The sequence below is a fragment of the Pseudophryne corroboree genome, chromosome 12, assembly GCF_028390025.1.
Source record: "Pseudophryne corroboree isolate aPseCor3 chromosome 12, aPseCor3.hap2, whole genome shotgun sequence".
NCBI lineage: Eukaryota > Metazoa > Chordata > Amphibia > Anura > Myobatrachidae > Pseudophryne > Pseudophryne corroboree.
In genome coordinates this window covers 94,528,739-94,547,803 of record NC_086455.1, presented here as the reverse complement: position 1 = coordinate 94,547,803, position 19,065 = coordinate 94,528,739, and the positions used below count along the sequence as shown (strand labels likewise).

The window sequence follows — 19,065 nt, the reverse complement described above, 5'->3', positions numbered from 1 at the left end:
AATGTGAACTTTAGTTATGCAGAGAATGTGGCTTTGGTGAATGAGCTGATGAGATATCATCGGCAGCTGTTTGGCCGTGAGTCCACAAAGGTCACATCACGCAAGAAGAGTGTCTTGTGAGGCAAAGTGGTTGTGGCAGTCAACAGCGAGGGTGTGGTCAAGCGGAGCGAGGACACGTGCCGCAAACGCTTCTATGATATAAAGCGGCGTGTGAAGGTGAAAATGGCCAAGGAGGCAAAGTCTGCTCGACAGACAGGTGGGGGACATCCCTTTATTGCAAAATATCTGGAGTACGAGGAGCCCCTGAGGAGCCTAATTCCTCCTGAAGTGGTCGGTGCGACTTATGTCCGGGATTCGGATTGGCCCAGGCAGGATTGTGAGTTGTTTTCAAAAGTATTTTTTGCGTTTCTAACTGTAAAAAACATCACATCTTGTATTTACTGTTTTGGTTTGTGTAAGTTTCGTTATGCATGTCTGGTTAGTAGGTGTGTTTTTTAGGTCAAAACAAACTGGAGTGTGCATATTTAAGGTGTGTGTTGAAATTCAAAATAACATTACTGCAGTATCTTGTTTATCCTGAATGCTTAGTTTTTCTAACTGTTTTTTTGTTGGTGTGGCTCATGAGGCACAGTCACTTACTCTTTGCATGGTAAATGTGTTTGCTAATGTGAAATGTATGTCTAGCATTACTGCAAATCTAACTGTGTTTTATTGGGACTAAAGTGTGTTTTTGGTGTTTTTATGTTGTTTTGCAATATTTGGTGGTGATGGTCACTTTGTTTGCCATGTGTCCAACATTTTTTGGGTGATTTTTTATTTGAGGACAATGGCCCTCATTCCGAGTTGTTCGCTCGCAAGCTGCGTTTAGCAGCATTGCACACGCTAAGCTTCCGCCTACTGGGAGTGAATCTTAGCTTAGCAAAATTGCGAACGAAAGATTCTCAAAATTGCGAATAGAATTTCTTTGCAGTTTCTGAGTAGCTCGGGACTTACTCTGCCACTACGATCAGTTCAGTCAGTTTCGTTCCTGGTTTGACGTCGCAAACACACCCAGCGTTCGCCCAGACACTCCTTTGTTTCTCCAGCCACTCCCGCGTTTTTCCCAGAAACGGTAGTGTTTTTTCACACTCTCCCATAAAACGGCCAGTTTCCGCCCAGAAACACCCACTTCCTGTCAATCACATTACAATCACCAGAACGAAGAAAAAACCTTGTAATGCCGTGAGTAAAATACCAAACTTCTTAGCAAATTTACTTGGCGCAGTCGCAGTGCGAACTTTGTGCATGCGCAATTAGCGGAAAATCGCTGCGATGCGAAGAAAATTACTGAGCGAACAACTCGGAATGACCACCAATGTGTTTGGCATTTGGTGCTACATTTGGTCCAAAATGTTTGGTTATTTAATTGTTTTGGGATGGTGTAATAGTGTTTGTGGACTTGAACACATCAATTTAAATCATAATTGTCATTTGTAGTGTTGTGTGTTAATGTATGTGTTTTTTGATGGATCATATTACATGCTTAAATATTCGGCTGGGTGGCAATGTGAAGAAAGCACATGGCCCAATTATGTTGTTTTTTTGTTGTGGGTTTGGTTCATGGCCTATGTACACACAATATACACTTCAACAAATGGTGCTGAGTTGGTTTGAAAAAATACGTATAGTGACTTAAGAAACAAAGAAAAGATAATGTGGTTTAAATTTAATTAACACAGTATTTTAAAAACAAACTTAATTGTCATATCTTCAGAGTCTTCAAAAAAACAACAATAGGCCACCCTCCATCAGGCCCAAGATGATGATGATGGTGAAGCAGGTAAAGTAACAATTTATGGACATATTATAAGTGCAAATGTTTTGGCAAAACATATTTTTTTTTATAGGACCATCCATACAATGGCTCATTCCCAAAAGGAGGCATTCACAGGAATCGTCCCCGCAAAAACACATGGCCCACAAGAGACACCGTCCTGATGTACACACTAGACAACAGGAGTTACCACCTCAACGATGCATATCAAATGTGTCCTCAAGGCCACCATTACAACTTTTGGAGAGTCCGCCAGCACGGGAACCACAATCCCCTCAGCTGCCTGGTGAGTAGAAAAAAACTAACATTAGGACACATACTTACACAGGGCACTTTACACATAATTAGCGTGGTTGAAGACCACACAATAACCCAATAACCTACATATGGCTGAACCCCAACAACAAAATGCCTAACAAATGTTAGGGGTTTACTAAAAATATGTGTGTATACTTCAGCCATAGAGTAGCATATTAAGATGAAGGTGCTGCACCAAGGTTAACATCCTTAAACAATGGTGTGTGTTGATGCATTAAGATGTAGTGTGGAGATCTTGCATACCCTTCATCAATTTAGAGCAAACAAGCCAATTTGTACACAAGTAGAAACAAGCCGTAAACAGTGTTTGCATAGTATATGTATTTGTCATCCGAATTGTGAATAATATTAAATAAAAATAAAAACCACATATAATATAGTAGAGAGGCCTGGCCTTTATGTAAGTGGAGTAGTGATGTTAACGTCAATAACACCATTTGGACTCATCTTTATCATGTCTTGGCAACAAAAATTTTGAACATAATATTAACCCAATATATGTCTACAGTAACTAAAATGTTGTCCCATTATAACCCATACAGATGATGACAACATTCCCCCGGACACCCAGCATGCCACACAAATGGAGGAAACCTTTGTACTACATCTCCAGCCAATCGAGCCAACAATACCAACAACACCACCTGTGAGTATGCCTCCAACACAAACAACACCTGCACCACAAATCAGTCCTCCATCACCACAAACGACAACACAGGATCAGGATTTTTGGAATACTTGGTAAACCCAGCAGGCCAATAACCTGGATTGTCTGCATAGTCAAATGCAATTTCTAGCTAGTCTGCCACATCATCTTCTACGAATTAGTTGGAATAGTAGTCAGCTGAATGTGCAAGTCACTAGAATTGCAAACACAATGGAATCAATGCGTGCCGACAACATACATATGATGAAAACATTCCAGAGAGTAATGGATGAACAACACAGATAGCACCAAAACTACCTCAACATTTTGGAAACCAACCAAATGCTAATAGAGAGCATCAGCAGAATTATGGAAAGTCACACTGCAGCTACCACAGAACTCAATGCTACTCTGACTAACCTGAGTCAAAACGTCAATTCCCAACAAGCGATACAACCAAGCACCAGCTCAGGAACCACCACTCCTATCATTTCCCAAGTTACCTCTCCACCAAGGCGATCCAGCCGTAGATGGACAAACCTTACTGGGAAAGGCACATCAGCATCGAAAGTGCCACCCAAAAAGTAGCCATCAGGTGTTTGTGTTCATTCTGTCTAGGAGGATAAAACTGTATCAGTTTTAGTGTACGAAGGACACTGAAATTGTACATTTGTCATTATTAAGTTCACCCATTATGTGCGGTTTTGGTAGTCAAAATCACTGTCAGTTTTACATGACCATTAATACACTTCTTATCAATAATATAACTAAAAATTAGTCCTTGGTCAGTAACCATATTCTTTGTAGTAATCAAAAATCAGTATGCCTTGTCCAGTATCCAGATTCTTTGCAGTACTAATCACAATCACTATTCCTTGGTCAGTAACAATATACTTTGCAGTAATAATCACAATCAGTATGCCTTGTCCAGTATCTAGATTATTTGCAGTAATAATCACAATCACTATTCCTTGGTCAGTAACAATACACTTTACAGTAATAATCACAATCATTATGCCTTGTCCAGTATCCAGATTCTTTGCAGTAATAATCACAATCAGTATGCCTTGTCCAGTATCCAGATTCTTTGCAGTACTAATCACAATCACTATTCCTTGGTCAGTAACAATATACTTTACAGTAATAATCACAATCAGTATGCCTTGTCCAGTATCCAGATTCTTTGCAGTAATAATCACAATCACTATTCCTTGGTCAATAACCATATTCTTTGCAGTAATAATCACAATCAGTATGCCTTGTCCAGTATCTAGATTATTTGCAGTAATAATCACAATCAATCAATATGCCTTGCTTAGTATCCATATTCTTTGCAGTCCTAATCACAATCAATCAATCAATCAATCAATCAATCAATCATTATGCCTTGCTCAGTATCCATATTCTTTGCAGTAATAATCACAATCAATCAATCAGTGGGGGCAACTCCAAGTTGATCGCAGCAGGAAATTTTTTAGCAGTTGGGCAAAACCATGTGCACTGCAGGGGGGGCAGTTATAACATTTGCAGAGAGAGTTAGATTTGGGTGGGTTATTTTGTTTCTGTGCAGGGTAAATACTGGCTGCTTTAATTTTACACTGCAAATTAGATTGCAGATTGAACTCACCACACCCAAATCTAACTCTCTCTGCACATGTTATATCTGCTCCCCTGCAGTACACATGGTTTTGCCCAACTGCTAAAAAATGTCCTGCTGCGATCAACTTGGAATTACCCCCAGTATTCCTTGCTCAGTATCCAGATTCTTTGCAGTCCTAATCATAATCAATCAAACAAATCAATCAATCAGTATGCCTTGCTCAAAATCCATTTTGTTGAACTCAACAAACCTAATCAGTAATACCTGAGCATTATGTGTTTTAAGTCATAACAGAACCAAACACATTGTTAGGTTGTCATGTATTTTCATTATGACAATGTCATGAGTCATTCTGTAAAATGATCCTTTAGTTATAGGTTAGATTTTGCTTCACGTGTGAGTATGCCATGTTTAAACACAATTACAATGCCATGTATCCACATTATGAAGATGTTAATTGTAAACATTATGTATTTTTCCTAAATCATTACGCAGTTTCATCGTTCATAAAACAATTAATGTCTAAGTTAATTCCTTGTATTGGTACTCTGTGGTTTAGCCACACAATCAGCCTTAAACAAGGTAAACTGCCCAATAAAATTTTGTGGAACTAAACACATGCTTGGCTACCTGAACAACCCATGAGCACCACACATAATATTACGAACACACAGAGACAACAAATAGTATATATACAAAATATAGAAAAAATATATACAAAAACAAATATACAACAAACACAACCTATCTTTGATAAGTCAGTAATGCATTGTTCATTTTATATATATATATATATATATATATACATACACACACACACAGTGGGGAAAAAGTATTTGGACAGCCTCCGATTGTGCAAGTTGACTCACTTAAAAAGATGAGAGAGGTCTGTAATTTTCATCATAGGTACACTTCAACTGTGAGAGACAGAATCTGAAAAAAAAATCAACTAGGAAATCAAACTGTATGATATTTAAACAATTTATTTGTATTTTCTTGCGGAAAATAAATATTTGGACAATCAAAAAGTTTAACTCAATACTTTGTAATATAACCTCGGTTGGCAATTACAGAGGTGAAATGTTTCCTGTAGTTCTTGACCAGGTTTGTAAACACTGTAGCAGATATTTTGGCCCACTCTTCCATGTAGATCTTCTCTAAATCTGTCATGTTTTGGGGCTGTTGCTGGGCAACACAGACTTTCAACTACCTCCACAGATTTTCTATTGGGTTGAGGTCTGAAGACCGGCTAGGCCACTCCAGGACCTTGAAATCCTTCTTACGCAGCCACTCCTTTGTTGCCCGGGTGGTGTGTTTGGAGTCATTGTCATGCTGGAAAACCCAGCCACGTTCCATCTTGAAAGCTCTTACTGAGGGAAGGAGGTTTTTGCAAAAAATCTCATGATACATGGCCCCATTCATCCTCTCCTTAATATGGATCAGTCGACCTGTCCCCTTTGCAGAAAAGCAGCCCCAAAGCATGATGTTTCCACCACCATGCTTCACAGTGGGTATGGTGTTCTTGGGATGCCATTCATCATTCTTCTCCCTTCAAACACTGTGAGTGGAGTTTATACCAAAAAGTTTGATTTTGCTCTCATCTGACCACATTATATTCTCCCAATCCTCCTCTGGATCATCCAGATGGTCACTGGCAAACTTTAGATGGGCCAGGACATGTGCTGGCTTAAGCAGGGGGACCTTTCGGGTGCTGCAGGATTTTAATCCATGACGACATAGTGTGTTACTAATGGTAACCTTTGTGACTGTGGTCCCAGCTTTTCTTGAGGTCATTGACCAGGTCCGCCCGTGTAGTTCTGGCCTGATTCCTCACCGTTCTCAAGATCATTGATAACCCCATGAGGTGAGATCTTGCATGGAGCCCCAGGTTGAGGAAGATTGTCAGTGATCTTGTATTTCTTCCATTTTTTAATGATTGCACCAAGAGTTGATCGCTTCTCACCAAGCTGCTTGCCTATTGTCGAGTAGCTCATCCCAGCCTTGTGCAGATCTACAATTATTTCCCTGGTGTCCTTAGACAGATCTCTGGTCTTGGCCATGGTGGAGAGGTAGCAGTCTGACTGTTTGAGGGTGTGGACAGATGTCTTTTATACAGATAACCAGTTAAAACAGGTGCCATTAACACAGGTAATGAGTGGAGGATAGAAGAGCTTCTTAAAGAATAAGTAACAGGTCTGTAAGAGACAGAAATCTTGCTGCTTGGTAGGTGTCCAAACATTTATTTTCCACAAGAATATACAAGTCAATTGTTTAAAAATCATACAATGTGATTTCCTGTTTTTTTTTTTCAGATTCTATCTCACAGTTGAAGTGTAACTATGATGGAAATTATAGACCTCTATCATCTTTTTAAGTCAGTCAACTTGCACAATCAGTGGCTCTCCAAATACTTTTTTTTGCCCCACTGTATACACATATATATATATATATATATATATATATATATATATATATATATATATAGATAGCGGTGTGGGGATCGGCACTCACGAATAAGGGTGCTGGAATACTTGCTGCGGTGCCCTCTGTAATCCTCTGTGGGATCCAATATGATATGCAGCAAAAGCAGCGGCACTCAGCAGACAAATGTAGATGAAGAAAATAGCGTTTATTTACATCCTACGGCGTTTCGGGGAACAAGCCCCGTCTTCAGGGACAGACGATATAAATATACAGACATGCACACAACATATATATACCTGTGAAAACAATTAGTCCTAAGACGGGATTCAACTCACCTGTCAGACGCCATCACCGCTGCCGCATGCAGCCGGGAGCCAGCGTGTCACGAGTCCCCGGGCATTGACGTCAGTGTGCTGCGCCGGACAGGGAGCCAATCACGTCCGTTACCATGCGGTTACTAAGCAACTGCAGGAAACATAAACAACAAAACTTGTGAAAATGATACATTGCATATTAACATAACGAAATCAATTACTACAAACGACTAACAATAAACAAAACCAAACAAAAAACGAATCAAAATATGATACAAAAAAGATTAAAAAGAAGGAAACGATTATACCCTCTGATCATAGATCTGACTATCCAATAAAGGACCAAATAAACGATCATCATTATATTTCAGCCTATGATTACAATTACATATAAGACTGTTTCAATACTAACTAAGGGCCATAAACGTAACAGGAAAGGACAATGAGCACTGTGTGAATCTAAAGGTTACATCATGGGGCAACTAATCTATGGGTGCTAGCTTTGGGTAAAGATATCCTGTATTCATAAGAAACTTTGGAGACCCATAGTCTCGTTAAGACCCCGTGGTGACAGGGTATTAAGGAAAAAGATCCATCTGCTTTCTCATTGCAGAAGGATCTTGTTCCTATCTCCACCCCGATGCGACAGGGGTACCTGATCTATTATCATGGCACGCATGCTGGCCACTGTATGCCTAGCTTGTACACAGTGACGAGCCACTGGCTGGTCACTGTTACCCTTCTCTAAGGCCAATTTGATGGCACTGCGGTGCAGTGCCATTCGTTCCCTAAATTGTCTCTGTGTTTTGCCTATATACAAGTTTTGTTGTTTATGTTTCCTGCAGTTGCTTAGTAACCGCATGGTAACGGACGTGATTGGCTCCCTGTCCGGCGCAGCACACTGACGTCAATGCCCGGGGACTCGTGACACGCTGGCTCCCGGCTGCATGCGGCAGCGGTGATGGCGTCTGACAGGTGAGTTGAATCCCGTCTTAGGACTAATTGTTTTCACAGGTATATATATGTTGTGTGCATGTCTGTATATTTATATCGTCTGTCCCTGAAGACGGGGCTTGTTCCCCGAAACGCCGTAGGATGTAAATAAACGCTATTTTCTTCATCTACATTTGTCTGCTGAGTGCCGCTGCTTTTGCTGCATATCATATTGGATCCCACAGAGGATTACAGAGGGCACCGCAGCAAGTATTCCAGCACCCTTATTCGTGAGTGCCGATCCCCACACCGCTATCCATATAGGATAACTAGCACATTGCCATGCAGGCACAAAAGCTATGTTAAAAATCCTGGATAAGGCACCAATGGGATATATTTGTTTTACTATTCTTCATATATATATCCAGGGAACTTTGATTTGTCATCACAGTTATCCACAGTGATTTTATTGGATTGCACTGCACGGGTGAGGAGATTTGTCCCTCTGATCAGAGACATTTGACTATCCAATATATTCAGCTTTGATTTGGCTAACATGTCAGCACCAGATTCTGACATTGAAGCAGCCTGGGAACTGGCACAGCTTGATGCCAAAGAAAGATACAGCTACTCTGATGCAGAGGCACAGGCAATTCTTATTAAACAAAAATTGGATGATGACCCTCCAGTTTCTACTACAGAAGAACTATACCGTCAATGGCTCAAAATGAAACAACGTGAGTGTGATTTTACTTATCACGGTATCACACTATCGGACTATTACCGTACTAATCAAATACCGAGGGGATTTAGGATAAAAAATACCCCCACGATAGGACGGTATAGTATACCCTTCTGTAGAAGATGGGTAGCAATTTTAAACAAATGTTCCATGGATCTAATGTTGCTCGTCATAGAAGAATCGACACGCGAATTGACACAGATTAAAGAGCAACTCACCACATTCGAGAGTGCACATAAGCCAACTTTGTCAGCTGATTCTACCACTAATTGGCTAGACAAATTACAGGTGCACATGGAGCAATACAGGAGCAACCTGATTAAATATAAGAAAGAAAAATTGCAAAAGGTCCAAGCTGATTATCAACAGAGAAGAGTTTACTCTTGGCTCAGTAATACTAATTCTACCCAACAGCGACCGACACACTTTAGGAGGTATCGGCAAAGAAATCATCCGTTTGAGCAAACTGACTCCAGTACATCATTGAGTGAAGCTGAACAACCAAGTACCCCCTCTACGTCTAATACTACAACATACCCTTTAGGGGTGGCTACCCGGTCGGGACATCGCCCAGCCCCCGGACGAGGACGAGGCGGTCGGGGCAGAATAAAAGGCTCAAACGCACGTCGACCACCACGCCATTGACGGATCTAGTCATTAACTTATCCTCTACTCCACTTACTCCAACTGAGCATAGAGTATTATCACGTGGATTGTCATTTGTGCCCACCACTAGACCAGATGACTTTACTTCATTGGTGGAAAACTATAAATTCAACAGGACTTTACGACTCAAAGAACACTTTGGAACAGCAGAGGGGCCTAAGCATGATTCCAATATTCCATCAAAGTTAAGAAAGGTGGCACCAAGATCCAGATTTGACCCCAATACGAACAATCCGTCTATCAGAACATTCTCAAGGATGTTAGAACAAACATATCAACAGACCTCTGATACTACCTATCATCCTAACCTCTCAATAGAGGAACGAGTGGCCTTGAAGGACTTATCTACAAGGTCTGACCTGGTAATCAGGGAAGCGGATAAAGGGGGATCTGTAGTTATACAGGATTTACCAGTATATGTGACAGAGAGCAATCGATTATTGTCGGACACTGCCACATATAAATGTTTAACATTTGACCCTACCTCACAATACAAAACAGAATTAGATAAGGTTTTGGCACAAGGAGTTAGTACGGGAGCATTATCTAGTGAACAGGTAAATGCTATGACAGTACAGTACCCGACCGTACCTTTATTCTATACAGTACCAAAAGTACATAAATCCTTGTTAAATCCACCGGGCCGACCAATTGTGTCGGCTAGAAAATCCCTGTATCACCCTATTTCCATCTTTTTGGATGCCTTTCTCAACCCATGTGTCCAGGCAGTCCCTTCCTATTTAAGGGACACTACAGCCTTATTGAAGCATTTACATGGGCTGGATACCTGTTCTGATCAACTGCAGTTGTGCAGTGCAGATGTAACTAGCCTCTACACCTGCATCCCACATGAAGCAGGTGTGGAGGCAGTACGGATGTTAATTACTAACAATCCTTTGTATTTGGGTCCACCAATTGAAGTATTTCTACAATTGTTAAATTTGGTTTTGACTCGTAATTATTTTACATTTAATGGAAAAAAATTTTTACAGTTGACCGGCTGTGCGATGGGGTCCCCAGTGGCCCCATCGTACGCGAATGCTTATATGTATAAGGTGGAGACCTTACTGTTTGACAGTCTACTTGGATCATCTGTGTACTTCTATAAGAGGTACATAGATGATCTTCTGATTTTTTGGAATGGGTCTGCAGTATCACTATCTAAACTTTTGGATGACCATAATGCCTCTAATAATGTTGTTAAATTCACTTATCAGATTTCATCCCAGACTGTACATTTTCTAGATGTGGCCATTTCTCTAGTTGACGGTATTCTACAAACTAATCTTTATGTTAAACCCACAGACAGAAATTCAGTGCTACATCATGCTAGTTTCCACCCCCTGACCACATGCAGGGGTTTACCATATTCACAATTATTACGAGCCAGACGCATTATTTCAGATCCCACACAGACTGAAACAACCATGGACCATATGATAACCAAGTTTGAAGAGCGTGGTTATCCACAGGCAGAGCTTTTTGCTAATAAGATCAAAGCACTTAAACAGACACGGGAATCCCTATTGAACAATACCGCTCCATCACGTAGTCACACTACGGATATCAATAGAATTCCATGGGTCAACAAATACACGACAGCTACTACCCCTCTGGTAAGGAAGGCCAAACAACTGTGGCCAATGATAAATACTGATAAATCCTTGCCAGCCCTGATGGGTTCTAAATTACTTCCCAGTTACACCAGGGGTAAAAGTATTGCAGACACAGTCGTTAAATTGGACATTTTCCCTTTAAGTAAAACGGAACAATCACACTTTTTGCGTCCCAAACTTGGTTGTTACCGCTGTTTAGGTTGCTCCACCTGTAATACTCTGATGACGGGTTCCTTTTTCTGTCACCCTATTACGGGTAAAAAATTTACCATTAGACACAGAGTAACTTGCACGTCTACCCATGTAATTTATATGTTAAAGTGCCCCTGTGGATTAGCCTATATAGGCAAAACACAGAGACAATTTAGGGAACGAATGGCACTGCACCGCAGTGCCATCAAATTGGCCTTAGAGAAGGGTAACAGTGACCAGCCAGTGGCTCGTCACTGTGTACAAGCTAGGCATACAGTGGCCAGCATGCGTGCCATGATAATAGATCAGGTACCCCTGTCGCATCGGGGTGGAGATAGGAACAAGATCCTTCTGCAACGAGAAAGCAGATGGATCTTTTTCCTTAATACCCTGTCACCACGGGGTCTTAATGAGACTATGGGTCTCCAAAGTTTCTTATGAATACAGGATATCTTTACCCAAAGCTAGCACCCATAGATTAGTTGCCCCATGATGTAACCTTTAGATTCACACAGTGCTTATTGTCCTTTCCTGTTACGTTTATGGCCCTTAGTTAGTATTGAAACAGTCTTATATGTAATTGTAATCATAGGCTGAAATATAATGATGATCGTTTATTTGGTCCTTTATTGGATAGTCAGATCTATGATCAGAGGGTATAATCGTTTCCTTCTTTTTAATCTTTTTTGTATCATATTTTGATTCGTTTTTTGTTTGGTTTTGTTTATTGTTAGTCGTTTGTAGTAATTGATTTCGTTATGTTAATATGCAATGTATCATATTCACAAGTTTTGTTGTTTATGTTTCCTGCAGTTGCTTAGTAACCGCATGGTAACGGACGTGATTGGCTCCCTGTCCGGCGCAGCACACTGACGTCAATGCCCGGGGACTCGTGACACGCTGGCTCCCGGCTGCATGCGGCAGCGGTGATGGCGTCTGACAGGTGAGTTGAATCCCGTCTTAGGACTAATTGTTTTCACAGGTATATATATGTTGTGTGCATGTCTGTATATTTATATCGTCTGTCCCTGAAGACGGGGCTTGTTCCCCGAAACGCCGTAGGATGTAAATAAACGCTATTTTCTTCATCTACATTTGTCTGCTGAGTGCCGCTGCTTTTGCTGCATATTATATATATATATATATATATATATATATAAAGGAAAGAAAAACTGCGGCACTCGGGGACTGGTGAAAAAATGATGTATTCAGCAATACATATTTTACATCAACGTTTCGTGGATTTTAACCCCTTTTTCAAGATGTACCTGTGTGAAAAGAAAAGAAGACCCCACTCACCTTTATGTAGAGACAGGAACCCGCCACAACCCCCGTGCACGTGAAGTCCCGAGCGTCCCCGTCCGGCGTGTGCGGAGGCGCCAGGAGATGACGTGGCCCGACGTCCGTGCTATGCTCGTCCGTCAGTTGGGAGACAGATATAGACGAATGTGACACGTAAATCTGTAAGGGAAACGAAATAACGTTTCCAACGTGGTATAGTGAATTAAAAACAAACTGTATATTGCATACACTGGGAACATACATATTATATTCAGGTCCCTGCAGTCCTACATCTGCTCAAAGCCATATTGAACAATGAAAATTGGCTACAAGACGCTGCACTAAATGCAGTCAAAACTAAAAACAAACGTAGGTTAATGTTGGAACATAGGTGAACACAATCAGAAGCCCTAAGCTAGGCTAAACTTTACATGTGTGAAGGCACAGTGTACACTATACTCAAAAGGTTAGGCCACTGCAAGAAAACATTACAAGAAAATGCTCCATGCTACTTTTCATTAAGTCCGTGCGGAGCTGTGGTGTTAAGCCGGACAATCCATCGTGTTTCACACTGTGATAATAACTTCTGTCTGTCGCCACCTCTGATGGAAATAGGGATATGGTCCACAATTTAGTATTTCAAACTAGATAAAGGATGTTGGCAAAGTTTGAAATGCCGTGCGACTGGCTGATCGTTATCCTTGCCTTCAATGGCGGCTTTGATGGCAGATCGATGAAGGGCCATGCGTTCTTTGAAGGTTCTGATGGTCTGTCCGACGTACAGTAGCCCGCAGGGGCAAATGATAACATAGATAACGTATTGTGAACTGCACGTGAGAAAATTATGTATACTGTATTTCTTGCCAGTTTTGGGGTGTTGAAATGAAGAGCCAGGTATAAGATAATTGCACGTAGTGCAAGACGGACATCTAAAACAGCCTTTACGTGTGGACATGGTTATTTTTGGTGAAACATCTGTATGGACTAGCAAGTCCCGTAAGTTTCGTCCACGCCTATAACTAGGCATAACTGATTTATTATGAAAACATGGTAGTGCGGTATCACTTTTAACTATAGGCCAAAGCGCACTAACCGCTCTGGGGATTACTGAACTAGCAGTGGTGTATTCAGTAACCAACGGTATTTTTGTTCAAAGTGTTTCACTTGGTTTCGGCTGTAACAGTGATGTCCGAGATTTCGTCAACATCTCAATTTTCTGTTGTTGAAGCTTATTGTGTGGATAACCTCTGACTTTAAATTTGTCCACCACCTGTGTCAGTGCCGAATCCAATTCATCGGGATTGCTCGTGATCCGTGCCACCCTGGTCATCTGGGACTTTGGTAGTCCTGCTTTCAAGGCCGGCAGGGTGGAAATTTGCATGCTCCAAAAGAGTGTTTCGATCAGTAGGTTTGTGGAAGACAGCAGTGTGGATATGGCGGTCTTTGATAGAAATGGAGACATCTAAATAATGGATCACTTCTGTGCTATACTGATACGTGAATCGAATTGGTGACTCGACCAAGTTGATGGACGAAAGGAGTTGTTGTAGGCTCTCTTCATCACCTGTCCAAAACAAGATCAGGTCATCAATATACCTCTTGTGAAGGAGGATATTGGTGCTGATCAGAGGGTTTGAAAAGAATAGCTCGTGTTCTTTGGCAAACATATACACATTTGCTAGCGACGGTGCTATGCAAGAACCCATAGCACAGCCAGTTATTTGTTCATAATATTTCCCATTGTGCAAGAAATAATTACGTTGAAGAGTCAGTTTGAGCAAAGTGATGAATAGTTCAATATCCAACGATTGAAAATTGTTGTTTTCTAGGAAAGTTTTCATAATGGCCAGCCCTTCCATATGTGGAATCACGGAATATAGGTTCTTAACATCCAATGTACACATGATCGTGTCGGCAGGGAGAACATCTATGGACGTCAATAGATTCAAGAGATCTGTTGTATCTCTAAAGTGTGTTGTTTGATTGGTCACCAAAGGTTGCACCATAAGGTCCAGGTACTTTGAAATCGGATAACATAAAGAGTCCCTCGCAGATATAATGGGCCTTATTGGTGGTTTTTTAGCATCCTTGTGGATCTTCGGCAAGGAATAAATCACCGGTACCTTGGGAAATTTTTGTATCAGACAATTTTTGCTTTTTTTCGTCAATTTTGCCTTGATTGTATGCTAGTGATAGAATTTGTACCGGGCGGTCGGATTACCCTGGAGTCTCCTGTATGTTGTATTATCGGATAATAAATCATCGAGGTCTTTGATGTACTGTGTTTTATCCTGAATGATGATTGCACTGCCTTTATCGGCTGGACGTATTATGATGGTAAGATCCTCAGATAATGTTTTCAAGGCCATTTGTTCACCCCTGGAGAGATTTGGAAAGATCTTAGGTTGTGCCATCTCATATCTGTCGACGGCATTATCCAGTAATCTTGAGAATGACTTGATAGAAGCATTTGTGCTCTGTGGGTCAAATGTGGATGTTGATTTAATAAAAGCAGCCTTCTTTGGGCCTTCACTGGGTTGGTGTTGAAAAAATTCACGCAGTCTTAATGACCTTTCAAAGCGGTACTGTTCAGTGCGCCATTTGAAGGTATCATGTTTGTTAGTGGGTATAAATGACAGTCCTCTGTTTAGCAGCCTGGTCTCATCGGAAGATAATGTTCTGGATGATAAATTAAAGATTAGATCTATGTTTTCTTTTTGTTTTTGTTGCCGGCTGGTGGTTTTGTAGATCCTCTGGTTTTGCTGGCCCCTTCGTGTGTGTCGGTGGGTGGGGTATCGACTTTTGACCGGGTTGCTGCTCAAGAAATGGTTCTGTTTTGGTGATTTTGCATCGTCCGAATCCTGGACTAAAAAATCACTGTCGCTGTTGTCTGAGTCCTGTCGTTTGGGATTCTTATATGATTTATTTCTCCAGGACTGTCGTTTATTCGTGAACCTAGGGTTTGTATTTTCAGAGCCATGTAACCAACGGTACACCTTGTGTTCTATATAATCTGCTAACACAACTTGTAGTTTGTTCTTTTTATATTGGATCAACTCACGCTTGAAATTGTTGACTTGGACAATCAACTTGTCCCATTGGGACTGATATGTGGCATCTTCGAGTAGTGCTTTATTAGCTGTTTCATATGCTGCAATGTTAGACCGATAATTGGTGAGTTCTTTCCCGGATTCCTCTATTACGAGTAGCATCAAGTCCATGCTGCATTTGTTTAATATCAGTGTCCATTTCCTACAAAAATCAGTGTTGCTGCGACCTATGGTCGGAATATTTTAAACCCGGAAGCCTCGTGGGATCTTCTTGGCACGATAATAATCGGATAAAGAAGTGCCGTGCAGCAAATAATCCGTCTCTTTCTTTTTTAGACGTAACAAATGATGATACACTTCATCCACTGTAATGTTGTCCTGATTGGTGAGGAAATCTTCTTTAAACAGAATAGCTGAAGCTTCAGCATCTGTGTAACTGAGAACGTGATCCGAATCAGGCGTGCTGGTGTGCATAGATTCCATGGGATCCATATTGCTCTATTGGTGTTCCCAGTATATGAAATGTCACAGCCAGGTGAACAATTAAAAACAAATGCTTGCTTTGCAATAATGTAGCAAAAGAAAAAAAGGAAAAAGTCTTTCAATATGCAAAAAATGAATGATGCGGTGCCACACTTCTTTAGGGCTGATGGCACAACCCAATTGTATATTGTGTGGTATAGCTGGCACTCGATGATCACGACTTAATACCGGGGTGCCCTCCTTCAAATGTGCACAGTGAAGGGTTGGCGAAGCTGGGAGACAGATATCCACTGACCCCATATCACAAAACCAGGCGGCACTCCACGGATTTGGGTATAAAAGAAAAATCTTTATGTGAAAAACAACATGGGAGTCCAACGTTTCAACGCCGCGGCGGGTGTTTTTTTCAAGGACACATGGTGAAGCAAACAGTGTTAAAACAATTCTCACCTTAAATGCTTTACACACGCCACTGCTGTCAAACGAGGGCGGGGGGCAGGAGCGACTCCGGCGGTCCCGGCGTCCGGCCGCGGGTGATGACGTGACCGTCACCAGGCAACCAGGCAAAACCCAGTCCGGCACATCTCGCGAGAGATGTCGTTGCCGTCGCCAGGCAACCAGACGCGCTCAGCCCAGCGCCACTCACGAAAGCAGATGGAGAGTGCTATACCAATAAAGTGCAATGTGCATGTGAACTGTGACAGATACGAATGTGACACGTAAATCTGTAAGGGAAACGAAATAACGTTTCCAACGTGGTATAGTGAATTAAAAACGAACTGTATATTGCATACGCTGGGAACATACATATTATATTCAGGTCCCTGCAGTCCTATATCTGCTCAAAGCCATGTTGAACAATGAAAATTGACTACAAGACGCTGCACTAAATGCAGTCAAAACTAAAAACAAACGTAGGTTAATGTTGGAACATGGCTTTGAGCAGATGTAGGACTGCAGGGACCTGAATATAATATGTATGTTCCCAGCGTATGCAATATACAGTTCGTTTTTAATTCACTGTGTGTTCCCTAATGCACAGACATATTTGTAATTATTTATGGGGTGGGTGTGGGGTGCGGTGGCCCCTGTGTCGGTATGGCTGGGCTGCTTCAGGTCGGCATACCCTAACACTTTATTAACACTTATGATTTTCCCTATCACTTTGTATATATTATTTTAATCACACCACTTACATAGCACTTCTGTGCTTCTTATTAACTCCTATTAATTCTCACCTGTGAGCTGATCTGGGGTGGCCGACCTGTGCCAACATCGTGGGGTCCTGCACCCCGGATCCATACCTAGCATTAGGGACCCCCAGTGACGGAGAAGCCTTGTCGATCGGCCTGGGGGCTTAACCCTATATCTGCAGATATACGCAACTAAGATCTCCGTATTATCTGACTATTATGTGGTAATATTTTTCACTCGGTGTGCATTAGGGAACACATAGTTTTTTCCTACACAGAATTACCCCTCCCTTTTAGCACCTGAGTGACATTACAATCTGATTGAGCAGCTTTCCATTTTGTGTATTGTATTTAGAGAGGCATAGATGGGTCAGCATTAGGAGGGATTGCTGACTCCAGAGTGCCATAGGGGAAGCCAGGGTTATCCCCAGGTAAGGGTCTAAAGGGGAATACCGCACTGGTCTGAAAATAACTCAAATAAATATGGTAACCAAAATAAACAGATATAAAGAAAACCTTAATTTCTTATTCTTAATTTGGTGGTGCACCCTGAGTCAATGGTAACTATGGACAACAAAGGGAGAAAAAAAGAACTCTTTTGTGGGCGCACTCTTATAGTAAATTAACGTATGAAAAAATCAGAAAAATTCTTATAAAATTTAACTTTTATTAATATAATATCAGTAAAATGTTCAGTGGTCAAAGAGCATCATAGTAATAATCAAACTAAAGAGCAATAATTTAGCTGATATTAAATAGTATAGTGCAGTACTACAATATAATCAATAATAATAAAGTGCTGAAACTCGCATGATATATATCGGCTGCCGGTGTCCAAGGTCTTAAAGAGTGTATTGGCCCACCCAATAAAGGTATAAGATAAGGCACTAGGATGCACTGGCTCAGTAATAGTGTAATTGGGGTGCCTGGTGGTATACTATACCCAGCTGTCATAAGGGAAGAAAAAGTGTTGAAATGAGATGGCAGAGTGATTCTGCTGTCAGTGTTAGACTCTGAGCGTGATAGGCCAATCTCTTCTCTACTAAACTGAGTATTCCTCAAGGGTCGCCCGCTTGAGTACTGGCCCAGCCCTACACTGATTAGCTTCCAAGATCGGACGGTTTTGGGCGTTACCAGTGTGGTATGATAGTAGAGACAGTAATAGATGGAGGTCCAGTGCTTCTGGAATCACTGATGAGAGTTCACGAACTACATAGTATAAAGAGTGTCAGAGGTAAGATGGATCTGCTGCCAGTGTTAGACAGGGACGCACCCTGAATCAGTGGTGAGAGTCCATGAAAAATAGAAAAGAATGAAACAGGCGACAGCAGGATGGGACTCCTAGGTGCTTAGTAGATGAGAATTCCTAGAATCTGATAGCCGGATAATTATCTGATATAGTCCGGGGCAGTTAGTTCTAAGGCTAGATATAAAGTTCAGCAAGTATTGAACAATGATCTATGCCATGAATTAACACAGTTATGATTTTTGCCAGTGTCTCACTGGAAAAAAGTCTGCTAGAAGCCTGTGGTATTGTGTGCTAGAAGGTTGCAACAATAATGGTACTTGTGTAGCGTGAGCTGTTAATATTTAAACATTGTAACAGATACAGGTATTGTCACTCGAAAACTAATATAAGAAAAGTCTGAATGAAATAAATGAATATCTGAATGAGTGAAATATAATAAAAATTGATTAAGCAGATGATTGTACACAAAGAGCATATTTCATATTATTTCAGTTGTAATTAATACACAGAGCACGTATTGTTATAGAACAACCAATGAATACATG

General features: G+C 41.1%; 1 pseudogene; it reads right to left on the bottom strand.

Moving 5' to 3' along the window:
- Positions 1 to 18,307: 18,307 nt before the first annotated feature.
- Positions 18,308 to 18,426, bottom strand: LOC134981806 (5S ribosomal RNA; annotated as a pseudogene).
- Between the last annotated feature and the right edge of the window lie 639 nt (positions 18,427 to 19,065).